Source organism: Mauremys reevesii, linkage group 17 (assembly GCF_016161935.1).
Source record: "Mauremys reevesii isolate NIE-2019 linkage group 17, ASM1616193v1, whole genome shotgun sequence".
Lineage (NCBI taxonomy): Eukaryota > Metazoa > Chordata > Testudines > Geoemydidae > Mauremys > Mauremys reevesii.
In genome coordinates, this window is record NC_052639.1 from 6642918 (window position 1) to 6658093 (window position 15176).

Sequence of the window (15176 nt, forward strand, 5' to 3'; positions counted from 1 at the left end):
CGTTTCACAGACCTCAAACCCATCCCCCACAGCCCCACATTCCCTGCCACAGCACTCAAACCCATCCCCACAGCCCCCATTCCCTGCCACTGTTCTCAAACCCATCCCCACAGCGCCATCACAGCCACCTCGTTCCCTACCACAGCGCTCAAACTCATCCCCACTGCCCCCATTCCCTTCCTCAGCCCTCAACCCGAACCCCACAACCCCATCATAGCCGCCTCGTTCCCTGCTACAGCCCTCAAACCCATCTCCCACAGCCCCCCATTCCCTGCCAGAGCTCTCAAACCCATCCCCCACAGATCCCCAGTCCCTGCCCCAGCACTCAAAGCCATCCCCTACAGGCCCCCCATTCCCTGCACAGCTCTTAAACCCAACCCCACAGCCCCACCACAGCCGCCTCGTTCCCTACCACAGCGCTCAAACCCATCCCCCACAACCTCCCATTCCCTGCCACAGTGCTCAAACCCATCCCCCACAGCCCCATCACAGCCGCCTCGATCCCTGCCACAGCACTCAAACCCATCCCCCACAGCTCCCATTCCCTGCCACAGCCCTCAAATCCATCCCCCACAGGCCCCCGTTCCCTGCCACAGGGCTCTAACCCATCCCCCACAGGCCCCCGTTCCCTGCCACAGTTCTCAAACGCGAGCCCCACAGCCCCATTGCCCAGCTGGGTTTCTTACCCCTCTTCTGCAGGAAGAGCCTGTGCATCCCATAGATCTCGCCCCTGGCTTGCCGGCTGATGTTATTGGCTGGGTGAGATACATAGAGACCCAGCTGCAGCACAAAGTCACCTGCCTTGGGGAAGTCGGAGGAGCTCTGGTGGCAGGAAGAGGAGAGGGGAATCCATCAATATTCTCCCTTTAGCTCTCCAGCTCCCCTGGGCCAGAGCTTTTGTCCTCACGGCTGTTCCATCCATGCTACCAAGTCCTTTACACCTGGGGTCTGGCTGGGGGGGGGGGTGTCAAGGGCGTGTGCCTTGATCCTGACATGCTGTTCATGGATCAGGCGTTTCAGAGTAAATAGACCAGCCCCAAGACTGACCATTGTCCCAGCCTGGAGAGACAATGAGCTTGTGCCCAGCAAGACGTGGGCAGTGTCATGAGCCCCCTTTTCCAATCAGCTATTCTTCCACCCTGAGCACAAAGTCTCAGCCCCATGGAGAGGGGAAGAGGCTCGTTTGTAGAGCACGTACGCCTGCCCGCTGACCCTCTCCTGCCTCCTTTTCCTGCAGCACATCCATTTCAGGTTCCTCTCCAAAAAAACCCAGGAGAGAGCCAGGGCCATACAGAGCAGTGCTGCCCTGCTCGAATTTGCCACCTCCCTGCCTGGATTGGAGGTAAGTGACCTTTGACCCCAGCATCCTGCAGTGTCAGGGCTTGAGTCAAGTTCCTCATCCCTTGGCTAATTGGTCCCCCCTGGGTCCGTAAGGGACTGCATTCCATAGGGCAGTGGCTGGCAGATTTGTGTCTGGCCTCGGGGCCCTTGTTATTCTGGAGTAGCTAGGCAGCGAGTGCTCAGCCAGGGGCGAGATCTATGGGCTGCACAGGCTCTTCCTGCAGAAGAACGGTAAGAAACCCAGCTGGGCAATGGGACCCCATGGAAACGAGCCTCTCGGAGATTAGCTCCCGCTGGCCATTGGGACGCCTCTAGAACTAAGGCCTCTCTATTTAGACCCACTGTAGCGGGGCAGAGGAACCCCAATAGAAACAAGGCCCCCCCTCCTTTGAGACTCCCTCAGCTGGGCAATGGGACCCTACAGAAAGAAGCCCCCTCCTCTGAGACCCACCCCACCTTAGATGATGACTCTTTCTCTGCCCCTCTTTCTGAATTAGGAGGTGAATGTGAAAGTGCCAGGAAATTGGCTGCTTTATCTCAGAGCTCAGCTCTGTCCCCAGTCCAGGGAAATCAGCCTGACGGGCAGCTAGCTAGTGAGGGGACAGGAATGGAGCTATTGAGGCATGTGGAGGACAGAGCCCATCATGAGGGTAGGAGCTGAAGCAGGAACCACAGGAAAGGACACAAAGCTTGTAGGATGTCAGCAGCTGGACCTGACTTCAGTGGGTGGGGTGGGGGTTCTCGATTAGACGCCACCATTAACAGGCACCCACTCCCAGAGCACAATGGCCACAAGGGTCCCATGATTACTGCGATGACTGAAACAAATCCCCCTTCCGGTACTAAACCACCTGGTGGGGACCCTGCGAGTCCATTGATGCCACGAGGACCCCGGCCAGTGTGTACCCAGCAATGGGAACAGAAGGAAACAGGCACTGAAACCGGAATGCCAAATGGCCCAAATGGGTGTGTCCTTCTCCCCCAGGGCTAAACATCAGAGAGGCAAGAGAGCTGTGGTGTCGGGACGGGCTCCAGGACACCGAGCGCCTGGGCTATAGGAACATGGCCAGGATGTGGGGAGGTAAGGACTCTCCACCGGTGCTCAGGTGTGGCGCTGTCTCCCCCCCACCCCTGCAGTGAGCGTGTCGTGGATACAGGGCAAGAGCCTGCTACTTGTTTCCAGCAGAGTATGTGAGGCTCATGGGAATGTCAGTGATGTGAGGCATGGGAATGATCCAGATCTGAAAGACCCCTAATCTCTAGCAGGTGAGCTGCAGGAGAGATTGCTGCTGGGAGCAGTAGTGTCCTTTCTTGTCTGTATGAGTTGGGTTCCAGAGTGCGCAGACACATTTCCAGCACCTCATGACACCTGCGGTGAATCCTGCTCCAGAAAGAGCTATTCGAGGCCTCAGTGCCTGAAACCTCTTACTTACCAACGGGGCTCCTTGGTCAATGGGTTGGCTGCCCCAGGACTCTTATCCACCTTGTGAGCCACTCGAGGGATTTGGAGCCTGGTTCTGGACAATTGCAAGGGCTCTGGTGCTGTAGGTTTTAGGTCTTGGGCAGACCAATGAAGAACTTTCCTCCAAGTGGTGCTTCTGGCCATATACAACCCCCAGCTCCATGTCAGCCAGGCTGGGCTGGTGCTCACGTATTCCATCCGGGGGGAAGCCAGTCAGCTGATAGGGGATGAGGTAACCAAAAGGGGATCAACTGGGGAGGGATCCCCCTCCCCAGGGCCTTTCACCTCCAGGCCATTGGAAACCACTCTCATCTCATCCCCATGCGCTGACCAGGGAGCAAGGGGAGGATGAAGCCAAGCAGGTGCCATTGGTAGGTGCCAGCTTGTTCCCTGAGCAGCTCAAAGCAGGGTAGACCCAGCTCTCCAGTAAGGCTAGTTCCTAACAGGCATCACATCAACACGACATGCTGCCATTGCTCATGCTAGGGGCGGCAAACTCCCCTAGCCATCTCTGTGAGCCTTTCATACCCCTCAGGGCCTCAGGCCGGTTCCTAGTGCTCTAGTATCATGTTATCCCAGCCACCACCTGCTCTGGGAGAACTGGAGAAGTTAGTCAGCAGAGGCTGCTTAAGTGCCTCATTCACCAGAGCTACTGTCCATGGCCTCATGTGAAGGACAGGAGGATCCCTTGGGGAAAGGTGTCCACTTCCTCTCCCCCCACGGCACTATTGCCCAAAGCCTCCCAGCCCCTCAGCTGGACGAGGAGACGGTGGCTGAGGGGATTTGGGAGGAGCTGAGCTGAATCTGAGAGGAGTGGGGGCAGGAGTTCATTCCACATTGGTGGGAGAGGGGTTGGAAGTCACTAGAGAGGAGACAAGATTTCATCTCGGGGGTTGGATGGGGGAATCCGTCCCTCAGAGATGGGGAGGGGTGGGGTGGAAATTTTGCTGGCTCCCAGTGCCGTTAATACCCTTTGTTCTCGTGGGTGTCTTACAGAGAAGGTCATGGCCCATCAGGTGCTTGCGCCAGGTGCCCAAAGCACGGCAGGGGCTCTGCTCCGTGGGACAGCCTTGAAGGGCCCCCTCTTCGCATGACCACAAGCTCCCACACCCTGCCACAGGTACTGCTCTGTCTCACTGTGCCTGCGGCGGGGAGGGCGGGGGAGAGCGGACATAGAGACCACAGCACTAAGAGAAACCAAGGCCGAGCACCTCACTGGCTCAACGCCATGCCCTACCCCAACCCCTGGAGCTGGGGCCAGGCCAGATCCTGCCCCTGCCCCCATGCCCAGAGGCAGGGCCGCCCAGAGGATTCCAGGGGCCCGGGGTCTTCGGTGGCGGGGGCCCTTCCATTCCGGGACCCGCCGCCGAAGTGCCCCGAAGACCCGCAGCGGGAACCCCCCGCCGCCGAATTACCGCTGAAGTGCAGCACGGTCTTCGCAGTAATTCGGCGGGGTCCCCGCCGCAGGTCTTCGGGCACTTCGGCGCGGGTCCCGAACGGAAGGGCCCCACCGCCGAAGACCGGGCTGCGCCGGCGGCGGGGGGTCCCGCTTCCCCCCCGCCCCAGCCCCGGCCCCAGCCCCAGCCCCAGCCCCAGCCCCAGCCCCAGCCCCAGCCTCTTACCCCCGGCTCCCTCCTCACCCAGAGTCTCAGCGCCTCGCTGAACAGCCGCAGCGTGTGGCCGGCGGGGCCTGAGCTCCGTCCCGCTCAGAGCCGCGTGGTGAGGGGGCGGGGCTGCGAGCTCCAGCAGGGCCTGAGCTCCGCCCCACTCAGAGCCGCGTGGGGAGGGGGCGGGGCTGCGAGCTCCACGCCGAGCGGAGGGAGCTGAGCTCAGCCCGGAGCTCCCAGCCCCGCCCCCTCACCACGCGGCTCTGAGCGGGGCGGGGCTCAGGGGCCCCGGCGGAGACTCGGCGCTTGATGCGCTAGGGCTCCAGGAGCCGGGCGGAGGCGGGAGCCTCCGCTGTTCTCTTAGGGGCCCCTGCGGAGCCCGAGGCCTGGGGCAAATTGCCCCCTTTGCCCCCCCCTCTGGGCGGCCCTGCCCAGAGGCCAGGTTTGGAAAATCAGGCTGTCAGGTCCATGGGGCTGGCCCAGAAATGAGAGCATCCGCAGAACCAGGGGTTATGCTCAATAGCCATTGCAGTCTGGGAGGGGTGGCCTGACATGGAGCCCCTCCCCTGTCGTCACTGCTCAGACCTTCCCATGGCCCGTGTCACCCCTGACCATCCCCCACCTGGGGCCCAATCCACTGACCTGGTATCTGAACCCTTCCCAGCCAGGAATGAAACTCCTCCCTAACACCCTGGGGCAGGGAAAGATCCTCCCTCTCTAGCAGATGGGAACTGAGACGCAGAGGAAGGGCTGTGGCCCTGGTCACACAATCCTGGGTGTAGATCTGGGAAATGGACTGGATCCCAGCCTAGAGTCTTTTCCCCAGGGGCACCTTTGCTTTCTGCCCTTTAGTCTCCCCTCCGGCTAGGGGGTCTGTGAGTGTGAACTGAACAGGGAGGGTGATGGGACCTCCCCTTGGCTTGGACCCCCAGGGTCTTTGTCATCCTGCTGTCCTTCTTTTATTCCTAGGAAGGGAGTCCCACGATGAGGGAGTCTCTAGGGATCCAGTAAGTCATCCTCATTGAGTTTTGGGGTACACCCTCTCCCCAGAAGGTGCTACGATTGAGCCAAATAAGGGACAAAGTTTGAAGTCCTCAAGAAGTGCAGCGCTTCCAGACATCACTCATCCTGTATTTGAGCTTGGCGGGGATCAAGAGAAGGGACAGGGCTATTAGAGGGCAATGCGAGGTGCGAGGTGGGGGTCAGAGATGGGGGAAAGGCCTGAAAAGTTCAACTACATTAGATCAGCTGTGCCAGAGAATAACTGGTTGAAATGACTGAAATTGAGCCTCTGAGGTGAACGTTGTGGCCGCCCAAACCTCTCTCTGCTCTGTATCTTACAGGATTCCAGCTGGCTGTTCCAATACAGGATGAGAACTATGCCACTGAAGTCTCACAGCACCTGTGCAGTGAAGTGCCGCTTAAACTCGCTGTGCTGCTGTGACGGAGAAGGGAGAGGGGCGGATTTGACCTGGGAATGGGTTGTTTTTGGGTTTTTTTGGGTCTAACAAGTATTTATTATGGCAAAACACTCAGCAAGTTGTGATCAACTACTTACAAGTGGGAAGCTCCTTAGGACAATTGCAGTCACTTCCAGCATCAGACAATACAGCTTCAACCTCCCTTTGTTACACAAACTTACTTATAATTTTTATTCTTTTCTTACATATGGGTATTAGTCTCTCATTTCCATGTTCCTCCCCCATTAGTACAAGTTTAATGTTCGTTCAAACCGGTTGCCGGGGAGTTACAGTGGGGATGAGACGGAATGTATCTGAGCTGTAACCTGAGCCGAGGGGGCGGGGGCGGGGGAGAAATCACACCTTCTGCCTGGGAGACTGAGAGGAGGAGCGAGGGGAGGGGGGAGAAAGCTGCTGGAGGGATTTTTAGTTTCAGTTTTTGGCTGGGTGGTGCTCTAAGCTCCCTGAACCCCCCAGAAAGACTTGATTGAGGGGTCCTGGTTGTGCCTACAAGCTCTGCTGTAGACTGTGTTCCTATTCTCCAATGAACCTTCTGTTTTACCGGCTGGCTGAAAGTCACAGTGAATCCCAGGAAGAAGGGTGCAGGGCTCTGACTCCCTGACATGCCGGGACAGATGCACAGACCTTGCCCTGGCTCTCTTCACAGGACTGAATTTCACCCCTGTAAGGGGTACAAGGAAATAATTGGCTGAAGGCCTTTTTCTTTTTGGATGTCTGGCTAGTGGGAAAAAACTATGGGGATTTTTAACCTGTTTCTTTCCCATGACTGGTGCTCCAGTGATGCAGAGACGTGCTGATGCGTTGTTTTAAGCATAAGGCTAATAGGTACTGGGGGTTGCAGAGTGCCCCAGATAAAGGGGCACCGGGTCCTGGGGGGACATGGGGAGGGGACCAAGTGGTAGTGGGACATCGGCCTGCAGGGGGTGTTCTGGCCTCACATCACAAGGCCAAACCTCCTCCCATTCTGGGCGCTGTAGAAGAGACCATTGGCCAAAAAAACCCAAAACCCTCTTCATTCCCCCGTGAGACACTGTGGCCATGGGTGACATGTGAATGACCAGAGAGCGCCCCTGTGGGAATCCGAGGGGCTGCGCGCATTGACAGAGTGTTCCTGTGAGGCGCTTTTCTGTTTCTAACAAAGGGTTTCTGTTCCCCCAGATCTCAGCCGCTCAGCAGAATGTGGGAGAGCCGAGTGCTGATGGGCTAGAGGTGTCCCAGGAGTCACTGTGCAGCAGGTGCAGTGTCGTCAGTCACCATGGACCAAACCCTGCGCTCCAGACAACCCAGGCTTCTTTCCCTGGATTGCAAAGGGGACTTTAGCTTGGGGAATCGGTTGCTGAGGCCTGTGTCCACAACTGGGCTGTTTTAATGAGGCTACATGATGGTACATGAAGAGCGATTCAAGCAAGGGGGAATGACCATTAGAGAGCAAGGCTGGGCCCTTTGCCGAGCTGCTGCAGTCAAGCATCCACAGCCAGAAGAGAGACAATGGGAAACTCGCTTAGACGGCTGGCGACAGCAGCAGCTGTCTCATAAAGCTCTGCTCATGCGCTAGACAACAGAGACAGGACAAAGAGCCACACAGTGATAGCCTGCGTTGCAATTAGCAATATGAATTTTTTTCAGTGGATTATGCTGTCCGGACAGTCTATTTCCTGTAATGTGCACATCCAGCCTCTCTGGCTGACATAAATGGAAGTTAGGTTCTCCGTGCCCACAGGAAAGGGCTGGTCTTAGCATGAGGCAAACTGAGGCACCTGGCTCAGGTTGCCTGACTCTGTGTGTGTGTGTGTGTGCGTGCGTGCGTGCGCGTGCGCGCGGACGCGCACGCTGGGGATGGGGGGCCTCCACTAGGATTCAGAGTGTAGATAATTGTTTGCTGCTGGATATGTATTCTCTCTGCTCGAGATGAACAGAGCTCATGGAGTGCTGTGCTGGCGGAAGGAGAGCACAAAAGACATAATAGGCAGGCAGGAGAAAAGGTGAGAGGGACTAAATAAAAGCAACAGGAGCTGCAGGGAGAGAGAGGGAGAGGAGCACCCCCAGAAGCCTGGACTGATTAACACCAGCTTGTCAGGGAGCTTCCTATTTCCTACTGCTTCCCTGAACCGACTTGAGGCGAACAGGCAGTCAGCTGAAGTAGTAGGAGCCAGTTAGGCCCTTAAGCTGCTGCTATCTTCCCTCACTCAGCCCCTGCTACCAGCCTGCTTATTTGCCCCCTTCAACTGAGTGTTGAGAGCTGGTACAGAACAGCAGTCATGAGTGAAAGAAGAAAACGCCCCTCTGGGGCAGCATTTAGCAAAAGAAAGATAGCAAAGGAAACTTTTCCATCTAAGCAGGCAGGAGCTCTCCTGAGAGTACGTCCATACTACCCACCTGGTCAGTGGGTAGCAATCGACTTCTCGGTGTTCGATATATTGCGTCTCATCTAGACGCGATATATCGAACTCCGAACGCGTGCCCGTTGACTCCGGATCGCCACCACAGCGAACGGCGGTGGCGGAGTCGACGGGGAGCCGCGGACTTCGATCCCGCGGCGTGAGGATGGGTAAGTAGTTCGAACTAAGGTAGTTCAAGTTCAGCTACGCTATTCGCGTAGCTGAACTTGCGTACCTTAGTTCGACCCCCCACCTAGTGTAGACCAGGCCTTAGATACGTAGACACAAATTTTCAGGGTGAGCCTTCCAGCCCCAGTGAGGATGTGAGCGGTGAGTCTGGCTAGAAATCTGGCATGTCATGAGAAGGCAGCAAATCACCAGTGAGCCTTCCATAGCTGGAAAGAACTTGCGATGAGCCAGGGGGCTGGCAACGTCAGTTACGTGAATAGCGTAGCTGAAGTTGAAGTATCAGATCGCTTTACCTCGGGTCCTCACGGCGCGGGATCGACGTCCGCAGCTCCCTATGTTGATTCCCTTACCGCCGCTCGTGCTGGTGGAGTTCCAGAGTAGACAAGCGCGCTTTCGAGGCTCGATATATCACGTCTAGATGAGACCTGATATATTGAGCCCCGAAAAATCGATGGCTACCCGCCGATACAGTGGGTAGTCTGGACGTACCCTAAGGTTAAAGGACAAAATAGATGATCAGCATCAAGAGAAGATTGCATCAGAGTCCCTTTACTGGCAAAATGATCTGAAAAGGCTCATTGTCATTGTGACAATCCTTGCTACCCAAAACCTAGCACTGCATGGCACTTCAGTTCAGCCGCATGTGCCAAACAATGGAAACTTCCTTAAAATTGTGGAGCTGATGGCTGAATTTCATGCTGTACTCCGGGAGCATCTAAGAAGAGTCCTCACTCAAGAAATGGACACACCCTATAACTATTCAAAATGAGATCATACAGCTACTGGCAATAAAAATCAAACAGAAGATTGTGGCAGATCTTTAGTCTGAAGTCAGCAAGCTATTATTCTGGACTGCTCACCTGACATCAGCCATATCGAACAAACGGCTTTAATGGTGTGTGTTGTAACAACAACAGAAGCTAATGAAAAATGTCCCTGCAACTGTGTCAGAGAGCATTTTCTGGACTTTATTGACATTGATGCTACTCTATAAGGTGCCACAGGATTCTTTGCTGCTTCTACAGAACCAGACTAACACGGCTACCCCTCTGATACTATGACAAATATGCTTCTTAAAAAGCTGGAAGATACGGTAATTGTGCTAGTTGACATGAGAGGTCAGGGTTATGATACTGGTGCCAATGGCATGAGAGGCAAGACCAGAGGAGCGCAGACGCGGATCTGAGCGTTAAACCCTCCAGCTTTTTTTGTCCCATGCAGTTCTATTCATTGAACTTGGTGATCAGTGATGCAGCATCGCCATCTAGTGACGCTACTGAATTTTTTAATAAAAGAACAGGAGTGCTTGTGGCAACTTAGAGTCGAACAAATGTATTTGAGCATAAGCTTCCGTGGGCTACAACCCACTTCATCAGATGCATAGACTGGAACATATAGTAACGATATATAGACATACAGAGAACACGAAAAGGTTGGGGGCGGGTTTCCTGACCACTCTAAGAGGCTAATTCATTAACATGAGGGGACAAGCTTTTGAAGCAATACTCAAGATAGCCCATTTCAGACACTTTGACAACAAGGTGTGAGGTTTAATCATTTCATTACCTAGTCTAAACGTTCCATAATACAGATAGAGAGACTTAAGTACACAATGAGGCTAAAGGCATGATGAAAACCAACCCTTCTGTGTGAAATCATGGCTCCAGTGAAGGCGATGGCAAAAGCCGTCCTTTTGCTTATTTCCTACCCCCAACATTTTCTGGCTTCTCCTTTTTGTGGAAACGCTCCTTACCAAGTCACCAGGAGAGAAACCGAAATACTTTCGCAAAAGCATACCATGAGCAATTTGTCTCTAGCCCTAATCAGGGATGAATTTCGAAGTCTGACGGCGTGAGTATTCACCCACGAAAGTTTACTCGTCTGTCCCAGGATTCATTCTCTCTTTTCTCAGTTTGGTAATTTTCACAAAGCGGTCGCTATCAAACCACCAGGAGAGATTGCTCATGGCTTTTACAGCAAGACTCCATGAGGAATGACTTTCTCGTTTGGTAATTTTTTCAGACCCGAGCTCTACCAAACCAGCAGCAGTTTATCCTAAAGACGTCTAGAGTAAAATTCTGCAAGAAGTCATGATTAGCACGGGTCAGGAATGACGTTCATAGTTTTAGTTTTTTCGTGAGCCAGTCTTTAACAAAGAAGCAGGGGAGAATACTAATGGCTTCGAAGGCCCATGCCATGAAAAATTTTGTCACTGCTCATTTTGAGTATTTTTCACGAACCGAGCTCTACACAACTACCAGGAGGGAACCTGAAAAACTTGTAGAGGATGATTCCATGAGAAGTTTATCACTATCATTAGAGAGCAATTGAATGGTCATTTTTACCAGGTTACATGACCTGATGTCTAGCAAACCAGGAGGGGAGAAGCCTAACGGCTTTCGAAGGAAGCTTGCCTGGATAGGGTGAGTCTAATGCCAGCCCTACTTCGCAGAACCCCTGGAACAGGCTGCAATGAAACCTATGACTTCACCCACTTTGTCGCGCTAATAGCACGGTTCTAACAACACTGCATACAGCAAACTTTAAGCCTTTTTTTCTGAAACAGCATTATCCTTTTGATAAGTAATTTTCTGCTTTTCTAGGTCAGTTATCCTGCTTTTAAAAATAATCCAGCTTGTCTTCTTTCATGCTTTCAGTACCTAGTCTAAACGTTCCATAATACAGCTAGAGAGCTCTAAGGACCCCGATGAGGCTAAAAGGATGATGAAAACTAACCCCGCTGTGTGAAAGCATGGCTCCACTGAAGTCGCTGTCAACCTTCGCCCTTTTGCTTATTTCTTATCTCAAAATTTTCTGGCTTAGCTTGCAACCTTTTGGGCAACCACTCTGTACCCAGTCACCATTCGTTCGTGAGCACTGTTAGTAATAAAGGGCTCAAGAAAACATCATTTAAAAGCCATTACGATCTAGTTCTCTTGCTTTGGAAGAGATCGGTTCATGAGAATGACGAAAAAGAGACTTTTGTTCCTGATCTGTGCTAGGGACAAATTTCCTCATAGAATCATTCTACAAACGCCACGAGTATGCACTGATAATGGTTTAAAAGAGATGGTTCAAGAGAAAGAGGAAAAATGAGACATTCATTCTTGAGCTGTGCTACAGAAAAATTTCTCAAGGAACCCTCGTCTAAAAGCTTAGAAGATGCACTGCTAGTGTTTACCAAGAGACGGGTTGGTGAGAAAGACAAAGGAGTATTGATTGTTTCTGATCTATGCTAGGGATAAATTTCTCAGTGACGCATGCTTTAAAAGCCATTCGCGCCAAAGCAAATGGTTTGGACGAGATCTGTTCGTGAGATCAAAAGAGAAATTCATCGGTGAGCTGTGCTAGAGATACACTTCTCTAGGAATCTTCCTTTTAGCTATATAATGGATGGCTTTGGAGAGGTCTGTTTGTGAGAAAAATGAAAAATGAGAAATTCATTCCTGAGCTGTGCTACTGACAAACTTCTCAAGGAAGCGTGCTTGAAAAGCCATGAGCATGCAGTGCGAACCATTTGGAAATGATCGGTTTATGACAAAGCGAAAAAAAAGAGCAATTCCATCCTGCGCTGCGATAGTCGTAAACTAATCAAGGCATCATGCTTGAAAAGACACTAGTAGGCACTGCTCCTGATTTGGAAGAGATCTGTTGATGAAAAAAATGAGCAATTCATGAATGAGCTGTGCTAGGAAGAAACTTCTCTGGGGACTCTTCCTTTGAAAATCAATTGGCTGCACCACTAATGGCTTTGTAGAGGTTTGTTTGCGAGAGAGATTAAAAATGAGAAATTAATTCCTGAGCTATGCTATTGACAAATTTATCAAGGACTCATGCCGCAAACCCCATTTGGATGCAATGGTAATGGTTTGTAAGCGATGGGTTCGTTAGTAAGACAAAAAAGAGAATTTTGTTCCTGATCTGTCCTAGGGCTGAATTTCACAAGGACTAATGGTTCAGAAGCCATTAGGCTGAACTGCTAATGCTTTGGAACTTATCTATTCATGTCAAAGCGGACAAATGAGCAATTAATTCGTGAGCTCTGCTAGTGATAAATAGCTCAAGAAAACATCCTCTAAAAGCAATTACGATTTACTTCTCCAAGTTTGGAAGAGATCTGTCCGGGACACAGATGAAAAAGCAGCTTTTGTTTCTGATCTGAAGGAGGGACAAACGTCTCACGGAATAACGGTTCAAAAGCTGTGAGGATGCACTGCTAATGGTTTGGAAGATACCGGTTCGAGAGAAATAGGACAAATGAGAAAGTTAGTCCTGATTTTTGCTACTGACAAATTTCTCAAGGAACTCTCCTCTAGAAACCTGTAAGATGCACTGCTAGTGTTTACTAAGAGACGGGATGGTGAGCAAGACAAAAGAGGAGTTCAGTTCTGACCTTTGCTAGGGATAAATTGCTCAAGCTATCATGCTTTAAAAGCCCTACGGTTTGGAAGAGAACTGTTCAAAAGAGAAATTCATTATAATCTTCTCTAGGTATCTGCCTTTTAAAAACTTTAGGATGCACTGAGCTGTGCTACTGACAAATGTCTCAAGGACATGCTTGAATAGGCACTAGTAAGCACTGCTGCTGATTTGGAAGTGATCTGTTCATGACAAAGCGGAAAAAAGGCTACTCGTTCGTGAGCTCTGCTAGTGCTAAATGTCTCAAGGAACCATAATCGAAAAGCCATTAGGATTTAGTTCTTTACGTTTCGCAGAGATCTGTTCGTGAGAAAGACGAAAAAGAGCATTTTGTTCCTGCTCTGAGGAAGGCACAAATGTCTCAAGGAATCACGATCAAAAGCCACGAGGATGCACTGCTAATGGTTTGGAAGTGGTCTGTTCATGAGCTCAGAAGAGAATTTCATTGGTAAGCTGTGCTAGGATCACCTTCTCTATAACCCTTTGGATGAAGTGCTATTGACTTCTAAGAGATTTGTTTGTGAGAGAGGAAAAATTTGATTGTGAGAGAGAGAAAAATGAAAGCCCTTTTTTCTCTTAAAGAGCGTTAACCTTCTGAAAAGTAATTTGCTGTTTTTGTCGGTCAGTCAACTTCCTTTAAAAACCAGTCCTGTACGTTTCCTGGCACTTTCCTTATCATGGCATTACATGTGTTTGAGCAGCTTGTCTTGTTTTCATGCTTTCATTACCAAGGCTAAATCTTCCGTAATAAAGGTAGCGTGATCAGAAGGACGCCGCTGAGGCTAAGGGACAATGAGCGCTAACCCCTCCCTTTGTGTGAAATCATGGCTCCAGTGAAGTCGATTTCAAAATTCGCTCTTTGGCTTATTTCCTGCCGAGAGTCACCACGAAGGAATCTGAAATTCTTTCGGACGATTATACCATGAGAAATTTGTCTCTAGCCTTGATCAGGAATGAATTTCGAAGGCTGACGGAGTAAGGCTCCAATAAGTCGGCCACAGCACTCATCGTCGCGTTTCTCAGTTTGGTCATTTTCACAAAGCACTCGCTACCAAACCACCAGGAGAGATTTCTCATGGCTTTTACACGAAGACTCCATGAGTAATTAGTCTCTGGCGCTGACGAGGAAGGGATTGCTATTTGGTAATTTTATCACACCCGATCTCTATCAAACCAGCAGCAGCTAATTCTAACGACTGTTAGAGTAACATTCCGTGAGACGTCTGTCACTAACCCGGTGGTGGGGCTGAGGTGGGCTAGAAGGAAAATTTGGGGGACTACGTCAGAGGTGGGAGAGCGGAGCCGGGCAGTGGGCGGCAGCTGGTGCCACGGGGCGGGTGGCTGCAGCGCTGTGGTCTCCTCAGCGTGCGGCCACCATTGGACTGCCTGCAGCCCTTAGGAGCTGCCTGGCAAGGGGCCCGGCTCGGGGATCAGCAGAGCCGTTGGGGAGCAGGGTTCAGGTTGTTTCAGTCGGGCTTGCTGTGAGGAGACTTGGACCTTCTACCTGCCCTGGGCAGTGACCCCCAGTGTGTGGAGACATGGCCTGTGGTCTTCTCTTGGCACCCCAGCCCCTTGCTCGGGCTCAGGTCTGCACCGCTGCTGGTGTAGGGCTGCCAGATCTCCGCTGGAAAACGGTACCTGTAGGGTCCGATCAGTAGTACCGAGTAACCCTCCACAATTGGGCAGGAAGAGCAGCTGCTGCGGGAGCAGCTCTCAGGAACTGCCCAGCTCAGTCAGAGAGTGGTACCGGTGGGCTGCACTCAGGGGAGGGCGCCTAAAGTGCGAAACATTTGCAGAGCAGGGCATGTGACCAGGTGACTTCCGAGACCCCCTTCCCAGCTTCCTTTGTTCCCCGCTCCTGGAGCACGCGTCTCCCTCCCACATCCTGCTCCAGTCACACACAATCCAACCATGGAAGAACAGCAGTACCTGTATCGTCCTGCCCAGGTCACACACAGAGTAAACTTTATGGCCCTATATTACACGTATTGTGATGTGCCCCATGGGGGTCACGTGTATACATTGGATTGGTGGGCCTTGTACCACCCAGCATATCAAAGGGAGGGATAGCACAGTAGTTTAAGGATTTACCCTACAAAACCCAGGATTGTGAGTTTGGTCCTTGGAAGGGCAATTTAGAGATCGTCGCAAAACAGACTGTGGCTTCGTTCTGCTTTGAGTAGGTGGTGTGAGTAGATGACTTCCCACCCTGATATTCTCTGAAACATAGAGAAGGAAAAGATAATCTTTACGTGCTGTCAGTAGACGAGTTAAGACGGTCATCTCTAGCTCATACCCA